Source organism: Pogoniulus pusillus, chromosome 3 (genome assembly GCF_015220805.1).
Source record: "Pogoniulus pusillus isolate bPogPus1 chromosome 3, bPogPus1.pri, whole genome shotgun sequence".
NCBI classification, from domain to species: domain Eukaryota; kingdom Metazoa; phylum Chordata; class Aves; order Piciformes; family Lybiidae; genus Pogoniulus; species Pogoniulus pusillus.
Window position 1 is genome coordinate 4,670,353 of NC_087266.1, and position 17,402 is coordinate 4,687,754.

The following is a 17,402-nucleotide window of genomic DNA, read 5'->3' on the forward strand; positions in this document are numbered from 1 at the left end:
CATTAGATGTTAGTGCTCCTAGTGTCAGTCTGAGCCCATTTGTAGCTATACTACAATAAAACACATCCTCTGTAATTGGTATATATTTGCCCTTTCTCAGAGTATCTAAATCAAAACAGCCCAACAGTGGATTTGTGTCTGGGGATTTTGGTGGCAGGGGAGAGGACTAATAACATAGTTACTGTTAGGAGCTTTGCGAAGTTCATCCAGCTCCAGGTCAAACCCTCCTCTGGCCAAGGCTGAGCCAATCAGTGCTTCTGCAATAACACATTTAAGAGGGGAAACCTATTGGTCCAGTTCCTTTGTTTGGAGAGTTCTTTGTTTGGAAGAGGAGTGGAATATGGTAGAGAAAACCATGTGGGTGTGGAGGTCAATGTGGTAGGCATGCTGGAGCAGCCATTCCCCTTTGGCCCATGGAGAGACAACAGCCTGAGCCCTTGATGCCCTTAAAGATCAAGTGGGGCAGACTCCTGTCTGTAGCCTGTGATGGCCACCGCACTGGAGCAGAAGACAACCTCTGAAGAAGCCCATGACTGAAGCCTGTGCTGGAGTGGTCCATTGCTGGGAAGACACAGAAGGGATCCACACTAGTTGGAGATGTTCATGGAGCACTGTCTCACATGTGAGGAACACTAAGCTTCTATGGGGGAAATCTGTGAGTTTTTCCCTTAAAGAGGAACAAGTAGCAGAAACAATATGAAGTTGGGACTGGCCATGACCCCCATTCCCTGCTGCTGGCAGGGGGAAAGTAGCAGAGCTGGGATCAGGAAGATTGGAGGAAAGTGTATTTACGATTGTTATTGTCTTGCTCTGATTCAGTTGGTAGAATCATAGAATCAACCAGGTTGGAAGAGACCTCCAAGATCATCCAGTCCAACCTATCAACAGCCCTATCCATTCAACTAGACCATGCCACTAATTGGTGGTTTTAACTTACATTGGTTTTGTTTCCCTAAGTCAAACTCATCTTTTGCCCACAACTGTAACTGGTGAGTGAGCCCTCTCTGTTCTATGTTGTTCTTTCTCCCCACCCCAGGGGAGGGGAGTAGGAGTGGGTAGCTTCACAGTACTTTGGTGCCATCAGGGTGTGCTCAGACCATGACAATCTACTAAGAAAAACTTGTATTTCTGAACTGTTTAAGCTCCACTGAGAGCAGCAAATATACAAGCGACAGCCACTGGCTACTTCTTGTGCTAGGGAGCACTACAGTAGCTGGAACAGAGCAGAAAAACGAAGGGGCAGTTTCACTGTTTATGAGGGTGTATTTTTGTGGCTGGTGGATAGAAGGTGAACAGTGACCAGCAGGTTTCCCCATGTTGATTGGTTGTCCAATGTATTTCAGACAGACCAACTGGTTATTTCTTGTATTTGGCAACAAATCTTTGAGGAAGAGAGTCAGAGAACTTGCTCAGGGGGAAATCTTGGAAGGAATTGAACAGAGTCCCTCCAAAATTGCTGCTCACACAACAGCCTTTCCTTTCCACTCTTTACTACTGCAGTCCTTACTGCTATCACAACAGTAAAATGGTAAACAAGTTACTTCTACAAAAGAGATGGATGGGAATTAAAATATTTAAATCACCCAGCTGCCCATGGGGACCTCATTAGTACCCAGTTTGCCTGTGAAAATACCACGTTTCAGCAAGCCATCGTATTATTACCTCACTTGCAATGCAAACACTGCTGTGCCATGACACTCCGTGAACCCCAGCAAACCTGTTGCAAACAAACTAGCCTAGATTTCCTGCACAGCAGGAAGGAAGTCAAAAAACTGACAGTAGAGCTGAAGTGATAGCAAGCAAAACAGCCTGATTCTACTTTATACTTTCATACTTTTTCAAGGAGTCTTTTCTTACAGTGCTGGATAGACTGGCTCAAAATCAATTCCATTTTCACATAATAACTCACCTTTTCTTTTCCAAAATACCTTTCTTGCTCTCATACATAAAAAAAATGTAAAGTATGCATAACATTATTTTTAATTCCATTATTTCAGTATTTTGAAAAGGGATACATCTTGAGTACTGTGTCCAGTTCAGGGCTAATGAATCCAAGAGAGATGTTGAGGTGTTGGAATATGTCCAGAGAAGGGTGACAAAGCTGGTGAGGGGCCTGGAATATAGCCCTGTGAGGAGAAGCTGAGGGAGCTAGGGGTGTACAGCCTGAAGAAGAGGAGGCTCAGGGCAGATCTTATTGCTGTCTACAACTACCTGAAGGGAGGCTGTAGCCAGGTGAGGTTGGTCTCTTCTGCCAGGCAACCAGCAACAGAATAAGGGGACACAGTTTCAAGTTGTGCCAGGGGAGGTCTAAGCTGGATGTTAGGAGGAAGTTGTTGGCAGAGAGTGATTGGCATTGGAATGGGCTGCCCAGGGAGGTGGTGGAATTGCTGTCCCTGGAGGTATCACACAGTATCACAGTATCACAGTATTATCAGGATTGGAAGAGACCTCACAGATCATCAAGTCCAACCCTTTACCACAGAGATCAAGGCTAGACCATGGCACCAAGAGCCATGTCCAATCTTGCCTTGAACAGTTGAAGCCAAGCCTGGCTGAGGCACCTAGTGCCATGGTCTAGTTGATTGTATAGGTCTGGGTGCTAGGTTGGACTGGATGATGTTGGAGGTCTCTTCCAAGCTGGTTGATGCTATGATTAAACTGATGATTTTCCAAAGGTAACTTGTCCAGCCATCAGTCCATTCCCATTGACACATGAATGCTAACTGACTTCTTGAGAAAGAAAATCCTGAGAGGGGTGGAGTTAATTCTGATTCTTTCAGCTTCCCTTCTTTCTCATTCAGAAATGAAAATTAGAGACACATCCACATGCAGAAGGTGTAGCAAGTAGCTACTGTTCAGTGACTTCAGTGACCACTAAACACTTTCAAAATTCACATCCTAAATTCTCATTTGAAATAAGTCTTGTCTTCAAAACTTTTCAGGTTATAATAGTTTCAGTCTAATGAATAATTCTCTTTATGAAATAGGAGTCCAGAATAACTTTCAGGTAACTTAAAGATTTAGGGAGCTAAGCAAATACCATGTGAAATGAACTCTTCATCTTCCACACAGTAGGTGTAGATATGATTATACAGCTTTTTATTATATATATATTGCTTTTCCCTGGCTAGCTTTAAAAGGATGGGATAGAAGATTTAGTTCTGGCTTCATTTCTTCTGTGGCAGAATATTCAACTATTAGCAGCATGACGCTTGCTAACAGATCACTGCTGGTGGACTCCATCTACCAGACTCCAGCCATCTGTAAGTTCTCTATCTACTCAAAGTTAGTGATCTGTGTTAAAGGACATAGAAGAGCACTTCCAAAGTAGTGACTCAAATCACCTCTCCTTGACACCCATCTTAGGGCAAGGCAAACCATCCTCTTCAGCTACTTATCTCCTACTGACAAGAGAAACTAAATAGCTTGCACAGACATCTAAATTTCTAGGCAGGTGAGATGAATCTCAGCCTGTCTGTTCATTCACAGTAGATTTAACTCGTGCAGTTTCCTGAGTGATACAATATCATGCCTGGATTTGCATCTCTAAGCTGAAGGATTGTACAGCAAAATGCAAAAGGGGAACTTTGAAGAAATCACTTCAAAAGAGCTTTAAAGAGTTTGAATTATTTTTCCTGCCACTAACTCCCATTGATTTCCCACCAAGACCCATGAAACTTGAAAAGGCTGTCTATCTCTTCTGCATGCTTAATATATTCCTCTCTCCTCCAAAGCATCTGTATCATATGCAGAGAGAAATGTGTTTTTATAAACAACTCAGGAGTCAGCAGGAGGTGAGATGATAGCTAGCTGGTGAGGCACCAGTTAAAGAGAAGATATTCTAGCATTGCAGGAGATGGAGTCAGATGAGCCTAACTCCAGGAGGCTTTGATTTTTATCTTAATAGTTCTCTGTCCCTGCATGGCTTTGAGTAAAACACCGTAAGAAAAAGGAAAGAAAATGCTGCAGTGTACAACAATGATTTTTTTTTTGGTGATGTTGTTTCAGTATTGTGCTTGTGAGAAAGATCTGCTTTAGAAGCTGTTATATTTTATCTTGACTGCCAGCTATCAGAAGAGACTGAAATAGGATAATGAGCAATTGAGACCTGCCACATTTTGTTTAATAATACTTTGGAAAAAAAAAAAAAGAGAGAAAAATCAGATTTTACTGGACCTGGGGGTACTGGTAGATAGTAGTTGAATATGAGCCAACAGTATGCCCTGGTCACCAAGAGGCATCATGGCCTGGATCAGGAACACTGCGGCCAGTAGGACAAGGGAGGTTATTTTTCCCCTCTAATCAGCACTGGTCAGGCCACACCTTGAGTGCTGTGTCCAGTTCTGGGCTCATCAACTCAAGAGAGATGTTGAGGTACTGGAATGTGTCCAGAGAAGGGTGGCAAAGCTGGTGAGGGGCCTGGAGCACAGCCCTGTGAGCAGAGGCTGAGGGAGCTGGGGGTGTTTAGCCTGGAGAAGAGGAGGCTCAGGGGTGACCTCGTTGCTGTCTACAACTACCTGAAGGGAGGTTGTAGCCAGGTGGGAGTTGGTTTCTTCTGCCAGGCAACCAGCAACAGAACAAGGGGACACAGTCTCAAGTTGTGCCAGGGGAGGTCTAGACTGGATGTTAGGAGGAAGTTCTTGCCAGAGAGAGTGACTGGCATTGGAATGGGCTGCCCAGGGAGGTGGTGGAGTTGCTGTCCCTGGATGCGTTCAAGAAAAGTCTGGCTGAGGCACTTAGTGCCATGGTCTAGTTGATTGGATAGGGCTGGGTGCTAGGTTGGACTGGATGATCTGGGAGGTCTCTTCCAACCTGGTTGATTCTATGATTCTATGAACACACAGACACAGACAGAAATGAACAGATTCTTGCAGAAGAAAAATCAAGGAGATAGCTCCTTTACTCAAAGGCCAGGGTGCAAGTAGCACAAACTTCTGAAGAAGCAGCACAGACACTGAAAGGGAACTGCTTGAATAAGCACCAGAAATAATAATATGCAGACTATGTCTACATGGCTGCAATATCTGCACTTGAAAAGGCTTCTCAAATAATGGCTTTAATTACAGGTCTATTTATTTTGGTGAGAACAGAGCCCTCTTAACCCTGCATGTCTGTGCTAGCTGTATATTTGAAAGATGAAATCAGTTGATTTTTGTAAGGGAATATTGGTGATAGAGAACCTTCTGAAGCCTAACTTGTCACCTTCACCTTACAATCATTTTTCAGTTTGCATATCATTTTGTTCTGCTCCTCTTGAAAGGTGGAAACAAATCTTACAGTGCAGGACTTTACACCGCCAAATTCCCATCTGCTTTCTTTGAAATGGGGGTTGAGTGCCAGTTCAGTAGCACAGAAAGATTCTGTTATCCCCACTAGGACAGAGGAAATTACAGTTTGGATTATTTTAACTAGGAAATGCTATCTTGCAGCAGAGGAGAAGGAGTGGAAGAAATAATAGGATTAAAACTAAATGTCTAAACTGTCTTGATGTTTGTTATATCTCCATTCTCATTTCTTTCCCACCCAAGTAAACGCCACTGCCTTTATCAGTAATGAAGCCTTTATCTCAGTGAAGTCCTGAAGTCTGAGTTACAGCTTTGAAGACAAAGGTTGTTTGAAGAAAAATAGCATTTGCTTTGCTCTTGTTTGCAGTGGCATTAACATTAGTAATCCCCCTGAAATCTCCTGGGAAATGGCTACACAAGGCCAGAGAGGAATAGAGGTACCTTAATACATCTCATCTTCCTCAGTTCAAATGTGGGAAGTCCCAGGCTCAATTCAGATCTCTGTTTAGGAAAAACATGCACATGTTACTCATTCTTGTTTTTTCATATTCTTAGTTATGAAATTAGGAAGATTTTTGTCAACAGTAATGGTGTATCACAGAATCACAGAAGGTTAGAGGCTGGAAGGGACCTCAGACTCCTCCAAGATAAAGAGCCCCAGTTCTCTCAGTCTCTCCTCACAAGGAAGATGTTCTATTCCCTTAATCATCTTCATGGCTCTTCACTGGACTCTCTCAAGCAGATCCCTGTCCTTCTTGAACTGAGTGGCCCAGCACTGGACTCCAGATGTAGCCTCAGCAGGGCAGAGTAGAGGGGCAGGAGAACCTCTCTCGACCTACTGACAACAGCCCTTCTAATACACCCCAGAATGGCATTGGCCTCCTTGGCCACCAGAGCACATTGCTGGCTCATGGTCAACCTTCCACCCACAAGGACCTCCAGGGCTTCTCCCCTTCACTGCTCTCTAACAGGTTAGTCCCCAGTCTCTACTGATCCATGGAGTTGTTATTTCCCAAGTGCCAGACTCTACAGTTGCCCTGGTTGAACTTCATTACATTTCTCCCTACCAATCTCTCCAGCCTGTCTAAGTCTCACTGAATGGCAGCACAACCCTTCAGTGTGTCAACCACTCCACCCAGCTTGGTGTCATCAGCAAACTTGCTGACAGTGCACTCTGTGCCCTCATCCAGGTCACTGAAGAATATATTGAACAGAACTGGTCCCAGTGCTGACATCTGAGGGACTCCACTAGCTACAGGTCTTCAACTACACTCCAATTCAATGACCATAACCTTCCGGCTTCTTCCCTTCAAGCAGTTCCAAATCCACCTCACTACTCAATCATCCAGTCCACACAGCCTCAGTTTAGCTGCAAGGATGCTGTAGAAGAGATCCAGCTGGTTGGGAGCTATGTTAAAAATTTAGTAAAAAGGTATTTGAAAAGAAGTAAATGGTTGTATTTAAAATGGAGTAAAACATTACTGACACATGAAGAAGATGCACTGATGCTGAGTGTCAAGAGCATCAGAAAACTGCCAAGTGAACCTTGGTTTTGGCAGCAGTTTGAGACAGGCTGTTTGGATAACTGTTGATGGGAAATGAAGTTAAAAAAAGTCACCAATAGGTTGAAGAGTTCCCAGTGTTTCATGGGTTACAAGCACACAAAGTGTAAATAAATATGTAAATTGCATGGCATTGATTGTAAAAGAACCTACTCATTGAAGCTCTCCCCAAGGTGTTCTTTTCAACATTTGTTTTCTGTCTTGTTCTGTCAGGCTGAGGATACTGTGAATACCAAAAACATACAAACTGCCAGTCAGCTTTTACTTTTAAGATTGCTTAGAATCATAGAATCAAGCAGGTTGGAAGAGACCTCCAAGATCAGCCAGTCCAACCTAGCACCCAGCCCTGTCCAATCAACTACACCATGGCACTGAGTGCCTCATCCAGGCTTTTCTTCAACACCCCCAGGGACAGCAACTCCGCCACATCCCTGGGCAGCCCATTCCAATGCCAATCACTCTCTCTGCCAACAACGTCCTCCTAACATCCAGCCTAGACTTGCCCTGGCACAACTTGAAACTGTGTCACTTCATTCTGTTGCTGGCTGCCTGGCAGAAGAGACCAACCCCCACCTGGGTACAACCCCCCTTCAGGTATTGTAGACAGCAATGAGGTCACTCCTGAGCCTCCTCCAGGCTGCACGTCCCCAGCTCCCTCAGCCTCTCCTCACAGGGCTGTGTTCCAGCTTCGGTGCCCTTCTCTGGACATGTTCCAATATCTCAACATCCCTCATTAATTGAGGAGCCCAGAACTGGACACAGTACTCAAGGTGTCAGTGCAGCAACTGTAGTTCAGTTGCAGTTCAGTAAGGACAAGTGCAGGGTCCTGCATCTGGGGAGGAATAACAACAGGCACCAGTGCAGGCTGGGGGCTGCCCTGCTGGAAAGCAGCTCCGTGGAGAAAGACCTTGGAGTCCTGGTGGACAGCAAGTTCTGCATGGGCCAGCAATGTGCCCTTGTGGCCAAGAGAGCTAATCACATTCTGGAAAAGTGTGGCAGGTCTAGGGAGGTTCTTCTCTCCCTTGAGTCTGCATTACTGAGACCACACCTGCAAAACTGTGTCCAGTTTTGGGCTCCCCAGTTCAAGAGAGACAGGGACCTGCTGGAAAGGGTCCAGCAGAGGGCCACAGGGATGATTTGGGGACTTGAGCATCTCCCCTACAAAGAGAGACTGAGAGCCCTGGGGCTGTTTAGTCTGGAGAAGAGAAGGCTGAGAGGAGATCTGATCAATGTGTACAGATATTTGAGGGGTGGGTGTCAAGTGGCTGGGGCCAAGCTCTTTTCGGTGGTGCACAGCAATAAGAGAAGGAGCAAGGGCTACAAACTGGAACATAAAAGGTTTCACCTCAACCTGAGAAGAAACATTTTTGCAAGGAGGGTGACAGAGTACTAGAAGTCTCCTTCTCTGGAGACTTTCAAAGCCTGTCTGGATGCATTCCCATGGTAACTATCTTATGTGATCCAGTTCTGGCAGGGAGGTTGGACTCAGTGATCTATGGAGGTCCCTTCCAACCTCTGATGTTCTGCGATTCTGTGTACCTTGAAAACTCAAGGCATCAATAGACAATTCACCAGAAAGACACTGGCAAAACCAGAGGAGGTTCACAGGAAAGCAGTTAAAATAATGACAGAATAGGAAGCACTGAATTGCTAGGAAAGGTTAAAAAAGCTGGCTATAAGCTCGATAGCCATAGCTGTACTAAGAGGGAATAGGATAGAATAACAAGAGACTCATCTACTCCCCAGCTAATGTTGGTGAGCTTGCCAGAATTTCCCAATAGGACACATATATTTTAAACCACCCTTGCAGCACAGACAATAATGTGCCTTCCTTGCCTGGGGCTTGAAAACATTTCTGGGCTTAAACTGTCTTTCTTGTTCTAATTCTGACAAGGGCCACACACAGTGCAATCTTTTGGAGGTATTGATGTGGCCTCTTTGCCAGGTACACCCCTGTGAAACAAGTCGACATGGAGACCAGCAAAGGCTTTGTAGAGATTAGTAACAGGAATAAGATTGATGTGTGTGCAGTATGAATGCAAATGTGTGTTTCTGTGTGGGGGCAATGAAGGAGCATCAGAGCAAGCATTAGCACAGTGGCCTGCGCTGATAACAAACTCCATTCCCAAGGCACTGTTCCCAGATGAGGAAGGCGTTGTTGACACGACTCCTACAAGACCTTCCCTCTAATAAAAGCACAACACAAACGATCTGTCAATGGGAAATTCTGCATCCCAATTCCAGGAAGATGGCAGCACAGTGGTAATACATCATGTGTGTCATTTCCTGCCTTGTAACCCAACAGAAACCCAGCTACATATGGGTCATCTGGCCCACATTCATATTCAGGCAACTGCCAACCAATATCTCCAAGTCTTTTTCCAGCAAACAGCTTTTCAGCCACTCTTCCCCAAGTCTGTGGTGTTGCCTGTGGGTTATATATCAATAAAACTAATGTGATGATCAGTTCATTATACAGGAAGACGTAGCTGAATTACTAGCTTTGGTGGCATTTCTAGGCATGTTTTGAAGAGTCCATATCAAGCAATACTTTGAAAAACACAAAGAAACAATATCCCTTCATGAAGTGCCAAATTGTTCATACAAACTATCTCTAAAAAAAAGTTATGCAACTGAAACATCAAAATGCAATATCCACAGCCTATGCATCTGGACTCAATGATCTTAAGAGGTCTTTTCCAAACAAAATGATTCAATGATTCCATACATTTAGCTCAGTGCACAGCAAATCACCTTCATTTTTATTAAATATAAATGTAAATATCCAACAGTTTGTCAGGTCAGTTGCATCTGTATTATTTCAGTTCATCTAGGCAGATATTGTCCTCATTGTCCAACATAGCTACTGATGACTTCTAGTCAAAATGTTAGGAGCAATACGCAGTCATTAACTGCCACACCACTGCTATCTCTGCTACCTTTTGACCTTGAAGTCAAGTCAGGTTTGCCTGTCCCAGGGCTTGCAAGTTATTGATTCATCAAATGACACAATTTCTTTGACTGTGACCTGGTGCTCTGGTTGTGGTGAGAAGGAGTGCTTGCTTTCTGAAGGTGTCAGCAAGCTGTGATACTGAGGTCCTGACCATTTGCTCATTAAGCATTCCATAGTACTTGCTAGAACATCTTAGAGTGAACACCTCGGGCTTGAAAATTTACACCTTCCCTAACCATATTTGTTTATCATTTCAACTGGATACAACTTTCTTATCCACTTTGATTCCTAAAACTTCTGTGGCAAACCTCCTAGCTGATTGAACTGACAACCACAAGCGAAAGAGCAGAAACACAGTAGTAGGGAGTTTCATGACCTATGTTCCCCTGTGGATCTCCACTATGCCAATTACATAGTATTGCTTCATTCGGGTTACTAACTGGTGCAGAGCAGCTGTGAGTGTGCTTCATTGCCCAGGCAGTGATGTATGCTAGACATTGTACTGTGCTCCAGGTCCTGCAGCATGAAAGTCACTACAGGAGAGCAGTAACTTTAAAGAGGTATTATAACTGTACTTCATTATTGCCCAAGTAGAGAGACTAATGACACAAAGCTTCATTAAAAAACTTCACTGGGTCTTGAAGTATCTTGTAGCTCTCAGCAAATTCAAGGTAAGAATGAGAGGTTGTGATTTTACTGTTAAGTACAGTAGCTTCAAGGGCAAGTGTCATGGAGCAGTCATCGACACAGTGAACCTCTCTTCTGCTCCCAAACAACACTCTGCCTGATGCAAACAGCCCAGGTATTTTCATGGAATCACAGAATTAACCAGGTTGGAAAAGACCTCTAAGATCATTGAGTCCAGCCTATCACCTAACCATTCCAATTCACTGAACCATGGCACTAAGTGCCTCATCCAGCTTCCTCTTAAACAGTTTGAATGAGGATGCAGACTCACTAACTTCTGATAGACCTACCAACTTACATTAAGGAAGCACTGGAATTAACAACCAGTCCAACCCCAGCATTTAAAGTATTCATGAGAAATAAGCCCACCAATAAATGAAGTAACTTAGGCAATGTTACAGAATCACAGAATTACAGGATTTCTTAGATTGGAAAAGACCTTCAAGATCATTGAGTCCAATCATTAGTTTCATCCAATCATTAGTTGTCATTACCCAAACCCCAGTGGCAAATCCCTAAGCTACTGCCTTTTAATTGGACTACCAGAGTATTCCCTGTGACAGAAGCTCACCTGGGTCCCTCAAACTTCACAGCACCACGAAAAAAGTAAATCACCTTACCTCTAGCACATGGCACAATGCCACATGTTTAAATCATGTGTTTTAATGTTTTTTTTCCAGTAGAGCATTAGTTTGCATGAGCTAAGGCCACAGCAGGGACTCTGCAAAACATAGACTTATAAGACAGGGGTGGAAATGTATTTGAGCTCATTCCTTGGCTTTCCAATTCACTTCCACAGACAAAAAAAAAAATTACCAAAAGATGCCTGGATTCCCTGTGGGCTGTGCTCTGGGCTCTGTATGTGATATAAACTAAAAAAGATCATAACTCTGGGGAGCAGTAAGAATATCCTGGGAGCTTTGAATTCACCAGCAGTAGCCTTACAAGAAAAAAAAAAGTCAATTCAGATTGAAACCAAATAGCATTAAAAGTTAATTAAACTCAAAATTCCAGGTAACTAGAAGTCATGGTTGTTAGCCAAATCTAGCTTGATTCTCTCCCCTGCTAGGAAGAAGGCAGTATTAGTGCTAGCAATACTCTAAAGCTTGCAAATGAGTTTAAGCCATGCAAAGAAACAACTTCCAGCTGAGATGTTTGACCTAGGTCAATGCAGGGAAAACTCCCATTAGTCTGCCTTCTAAATGAGAAGCTGGCTTCAGGCTCTGCTGCAGTAATAATTCATAGGCTCTACAGTCAGTCCAGACACCACATGGAGTGGAAATTGCACAGTGACTAACCTCACCTAGTAAATACAAATGTATTTGCATAACTGTCCTGAGAGAGCTGACTGGCAGTCCCAGGGGCCAGGCTCAGTTTCCACAGTCTCTAGTAGATGGTGACTTGAACCTTACTAAGAAATCCAGGAACATTAAGTGAAGATCTTTCACCAAGCCAATGATGATCGTTGTGGTGCCTTCCAACCCTGACTGATTCTATGATTCTATAACCTGCCCTTTTGCAAATACCTCCCTGTTCTTGGAATTCTTTTTGTATTTACATTTGTCTGAAGACTGTGGATATTTTTCTGCCATAGTGCAAGTGCTTTCTGTCTATTTCTGCACACATTATACTGTGGTTCGCTCATTTTCTAGTGGATGCTGACATGTTTTTATCATCCCCTCTTAACAATGGGCTCAGAACTTTATTTTACCCAGTTCCTACTGGGGGGGGGAGGAGGATGTTCTATTTTTACCAGCTTTAATAGGCAGCAACACTACTGTTGATTTTGACTGTCCAGGAAATAGCACTAAGGCTCCTATCCTGGACAATTTGTTGTGATGACTTTCTCCTAACAGACAGCAGTAGGAAACTTCATCATGAGGCACTTAGTGCTATGGTCTAGTTGACTGGACAGGGCTGAGTGCTAGGTTGGCCTGGATGATCTTGGAGGTCTCTTTCAACCTGGTTGGTTCTATGATTCTATGAAAACAATAATATTTTTACTTAATATTGATCTAATTGATTTTCTTTTGTCTGCACAAGACTTAAATTGTCTGACACTTTTTTTTTCTGACTGAAACACACTTGATTGCAGTTCAAGGCAAGGTTGGATGTGGCACTTGGTGCCATGGTCTAGCCTTGGGCACTGTGGTAAAGGGTTGGACTTGATGATCTGTGAGGTCTCTTCCAACCTTGGTGATACTGTGATACTGTGTGATTTGTTGGCTGCCCCTGGAGCCATCCAACAGACTCTTCCCACTGCTGTTTGCAGACAGGCTCCTGTGCCACCATTGCTCAATGCAACCATGAATAACAAATCTCGCATCACTCTTGCTCGCAGAACTGAGCAGCAGCCATATACTAGTAGGTCACTGATAACTGGTAAGACTGCAGAAGATGAAATAAAGTAGCTGCTGGAAGGTGATGAAACCTTTATGTAATAACAAAGATGATATTTAACACTAATTCTTGCTCAAAGCACAACATTTACTCAAAAATAGGAATTCAGAAGCAAAGAAGCAAGTCTGAAGGGTAGGATATTTTCTCAGACTATGCAAAATAGTATTGAAGCATGGGGAGAAATAGATATTTACAGTCTTTTAACGTAATTTGAGGTGCCCCAAATGTAGGCATTGAAGCAGACTACATATATAAAGTACTTTTTAGTTAGTAGAACATCCTTTAATATCATAGATGCTTCTTAAAAATAGGTTCTTCCTAAAATAGAAGAAGGGGGAAAAAGCCTTAAACAAGCCTAGTTCCTTCACTGTATCACAGCCCAGAGCAGCTGGAAATAGATAGGAATATTCAAGTGAAAACACCTAGACTTTCTTCACAGGATCACAGGATATTAGGGGTTGGAAGGGACCCAAGGAGATCATTGAGTCCAAGCCCCCTGCCAGAGCAGGACCACACAATCTAGCACAGATCACAGAGGAATGCATTCACAGAGGCCTTGAATGTCTCTAGAGAAGAAGACTCCACTACCTCTCTGGGGATACTGTTCCAGTGCTCTGGGATCCTTACAGTAAAGAAGTTCCCCCTTGTTTTAAGGTTTTCCTTTTATGCTGCAACTTACACCCACTGCTCCTTGTCCTATTCCTGTACCAGGAACAATGTGGCTGGCAGGAGCAGGGAAATGATTGTGCTCCTGTACTTGGCAGTGATGATGCTGCCCCTTGAATACTGTCTGCAGTTTTGGGCCCCACACTATGAGTAGGACATTGAGGTGCTGGAATACATCCAAAAAAGGGCAACCAAGTTGGTGGAGGGTCCGGAGAACAAATCTTACAAGGAGCAGCTGAGGGAACTGGGATTACCTCTCTAATTATGACCTAAATGGGTACATGCCAAATATCCTTTCAAATATGATTAAAACATTGCTATATAATGAAAGAGAGGAAAGAAGGAAATCTGAGTATACAAAGATGAAATCTGTCAACACCAGTTAATATCCCCTATTGTAAAGAACCACTGCAGTGACACTCTTCACAGAATTACAGAGTTATAGAATGTTAGAGGTTGGAAGCAACCTCAGGAAATTATCAAGTCCAACCTCCCTGCCAAAGTAGGATCACTTAAGTTAGTTTGCTTGGGAATGCATCCAGGCAGGTTTTGAAAGTATCCAGAGAAGGAGACTCCACAGCCTCTCTGAGCAGCTGTTTCAGTGTTCTGTCACCATCACTGGAAAGAAGTTTCTCCTCATGCTGAGGTGAAATCTTCCATGTTCAATTTGTATCCATTGCCCCTTGTCTTATTGCTGCTGACCACCAAAGAGATTGGCCCTATCCACTTGACACCCACCCCTCAGGTACTTATAGACACTGATCAGACTCCTCTCAGTCTTCTCTAGACTAAACAGTCCCAGGGCTCTCAGCCTCTCTTCAGTGGGGAGATGTTCAAGTCCCCTAATCATCATTGTGGCTCTCCATTAGATTCTCCTCTGCAGGTCCCCATCTCTCTTGACCTAGAGAGCCCCAGATTGGACACAGTATTCATTTGCTTTTTGTTTTGCTATGCTACATGGAATACATGGTAGATGTTCTCTGTGGTTGCCTCTGATCTTTCTTGTTCTTATTTTTCTGGCATATGTTTGTGTCTGTGTGCCAGTGTGTGTGTAGAATAGCTTTTGAGCCAAGAATCCTAGGAAAAGTATAATGATAAGCCCTGACAGAAACATAACTGGCTCTGTTGTGTCAGCTCCTCTGTTGTAGACTTATGTTTTAACCTTGTAAGCAGAGGTCTACAGATCCCACACCAAAATAATCTTCTTCTCCTGATTTTATCTGGATAGAAGAAGTTTGAAGGGATGTCACATCTGCAGGGAAGCAGAACATTAGCAATCATACTGAGAAGGATATATGAGGAGAGGATTAATATTTATGCCTAAGTTTGCTGTGTCTGGAAATGAGATACTGCATCTAAATAGGATAAGCTTAGCAGGTGAGACTCTGATCTCAGATATTCTGATACAAATTAAGATGATTGACTTCAATTAAGATATATTTGCATAAATGAAATCAAAATAGAATCAAAATATTAAGTTCTGTCTAATCACTTCCGAGATACAGTATAAGGCACTCAAAGGCTTGTCCATTGCTTCAGAGATTTCCCTTCTAAAAAGTGAAGATTCCTTTGGGGTTTTTAAGAGGAAGAGTAGAGTTTAAAGAATTCGGTGTGTGAGTTTTTTACTCTAGCCCTATTTGAGGAAATCTAAAATCCTGGCCACACAGACAAAGATGTTTGCATGTCCTTTGAACCAGCAGTCATGGTTCAGTGCAATATCAGCTCAACACTGCTCTAATCTCTGTCAACATTCTTTTCAGTTAAGTTCTAAGACCTAAGTCCTATGGACCTATGTAGTGTGTTTTCAGGCTGTTCAAACAATAATGATGTTATTCATGACTCTGGGAATCTGACTTCTACAGAAGTCTAGAAGAAACCCAAAGCTATCTACCTAGCAGCATCTGAAGCACCATGGCTTGTCTGTGGGTATGGATCTTCTGACCACATGGTCAAAGTTCCATGAAGATATAACCACAATAGCCAATAATTAAGTCAACATTCAGACCTATACTGAGCAGTGGAACCTGAGAAGAAATAATTACTCTCCAGCATGGCAGAAATAATGTGACAAAAGGTAATTGACTGAACTATTTCCATTATTATTGTGTCAACAATTTTTCTGGTGTTAACTTGATATTTTCTTACAAATCTTTAGTATGGCACTGAGGGAAGTAGATTTATGAGATCCCAATTTATGCAACAGATCATGATTACTTCCTCATTTATTACAGCATTTTGAATTCTATGATTTTATGAAATATTTCCACTGAAGCCTTCAGTATGCAGCACAGACCTCCAAATTCAAAAATTAATGTGCCATGTTAGGAGATGCCTGACAAAGCTTTGATTATATTAGAGTAATAAATAGGACAGGTCATGGATACCAAGATTATGTGGAGGGCAAAATATAGCCAATACATTATGTAGTTGTATTGGGTTTGCATAACAAAGTTTTGGTAGCAGAGGTGGCTTCTGTGAGAAGCTGCTAGAAGCTTCCCCTATGCCTGCTAAAGCAAATACCAGCCAGCTCCTAGACAGACCTGAACCTGCCACAGCTGAGCCCATCAACAACAGCAGTACCTCTAGTACAATATGTTTTAGAAGGTGGGAGAAAACCTGCAGACCACAACTGAAGAGAGAACTGAGACTACTGGAAGAGAATAACTCTGCAGACACCAAGGTCAATGAAGAAGGAAGGGAAGGAGGTACTCCAGGTACAAGAGCAGAGCTTCCCCTGCAACCCATGGTAACTCCACCACCTCCCTGGGCAGCCCATTCCAATACAAATCACTCTCTCTGCCAACAACTTCCTCCTAACATCCAGCCTAGACCTCCTCCAGCACAACTTGAGACTGTGTCCCCTTGTTCTGTTGCTGGTTGCCTGGCAGAAGAGGCCAACCCCCACCTGGCTACAGCCTCCCTTCAGGGAGTTGTAGACAGCAATGAGGTCACTCCTGAGCCTCCTCTTCTCCAGGCTAAACACCCCCAGCTCCCTCAGCCTCTGCTCACAGGGCTGTGCTCCAGGCACCTCAAAAGCTTCATTGCCCTTCTCTGGACAAATTCCAGTGTCTCAACATCTCTCTTGAATTGAGGGGCCCAGAACTGGACACAGGACTCAAGGTGTGGCCTGATCAATGCTGAGGACAGGGAAAGAATAACCTCCCTTGTCCTACTGGCCACACTGCTCCTGATCCAGGTCAGGCTACCATTGGCTGTCCTGGCAACCTGTGAAAACTGCTGGCTCATGTTCAGCTACTATCTACCAGTACCCTCAGGTCCCTTTCTGCCTGGCTGCTCTCCAATTCCAACGCATGAAAGCTCAACAAGAGGAATAATCCTATTTGGGAAAAGACTCTTTAAACAACAAAAATACTTTCTTCAAGTAAGCTGAATAAAATTAATATCTGGATATGGATCCCTTCTTCCATACTGAAGTCCAGTCTCAAGACACAATAAGTGATAGACCTTCACCATTGACTTCAGCTGAAGGTCTGGCTCAAATCAAAATTACTTTTATCAGGTGGAGAAAATAATTCCTTTTTATAATGACACTACCAACATGAAATTGAAGCATTTTGTATGACTGATGCCAGAGGAGTTCTATGTCAACCTGTACATTACTTTCTCCAGAAAATCTTAAGTTTATAGAGTTAACATTTCCCTTTTTTGTCTTCCTTCTCTTCTCTGTCTCCATCATGGTGTGGAGACCAACATGTGACCCATGGAGATAAAAGAGAATGACCTAACCCCAGTATCACAGTATCATCAGGGTTGGAAGAGACCTCACAGATCATCAAGTCCAACCCTTTACCACAGAGCTCAAGGCTAGATGCTGCAAACATTATAAAA

At 43.3% G+C, this 17,402-nt stretch overlaps 1 long non-coding RNA gene across 2 annotated transcripts; it reads right to left on the reverse strand.

Annotated features, from left to right (window-relative positions):
- Positions 1-301: 301 nt before the first annotated feature.
- On the reverse strand, positions 302-7,071 carry LOC135173426 (uncharacterized). 2 transcript variants are annotated; one of them, XR_010301313.1, is made up of 3 exons: positions 7,001-7,071; positions 5,727-5,786; positions 302-561 (listed from the first exon to the last, which is right to left on the reverse strand). It is a non-coding gene; the product is annotated as an uncharacterized LOC135173426 (long non-coding RNA). The 2 variants fall into 2 exon arrangements; XR_010301312.1 differs by lacking the exon at positions 302-561 and having other exon boundaries at positions 5,543-5,786.
- Between the last annotated feature and the right edge of the window lie 10,331 nt (positions 7,072-17,402).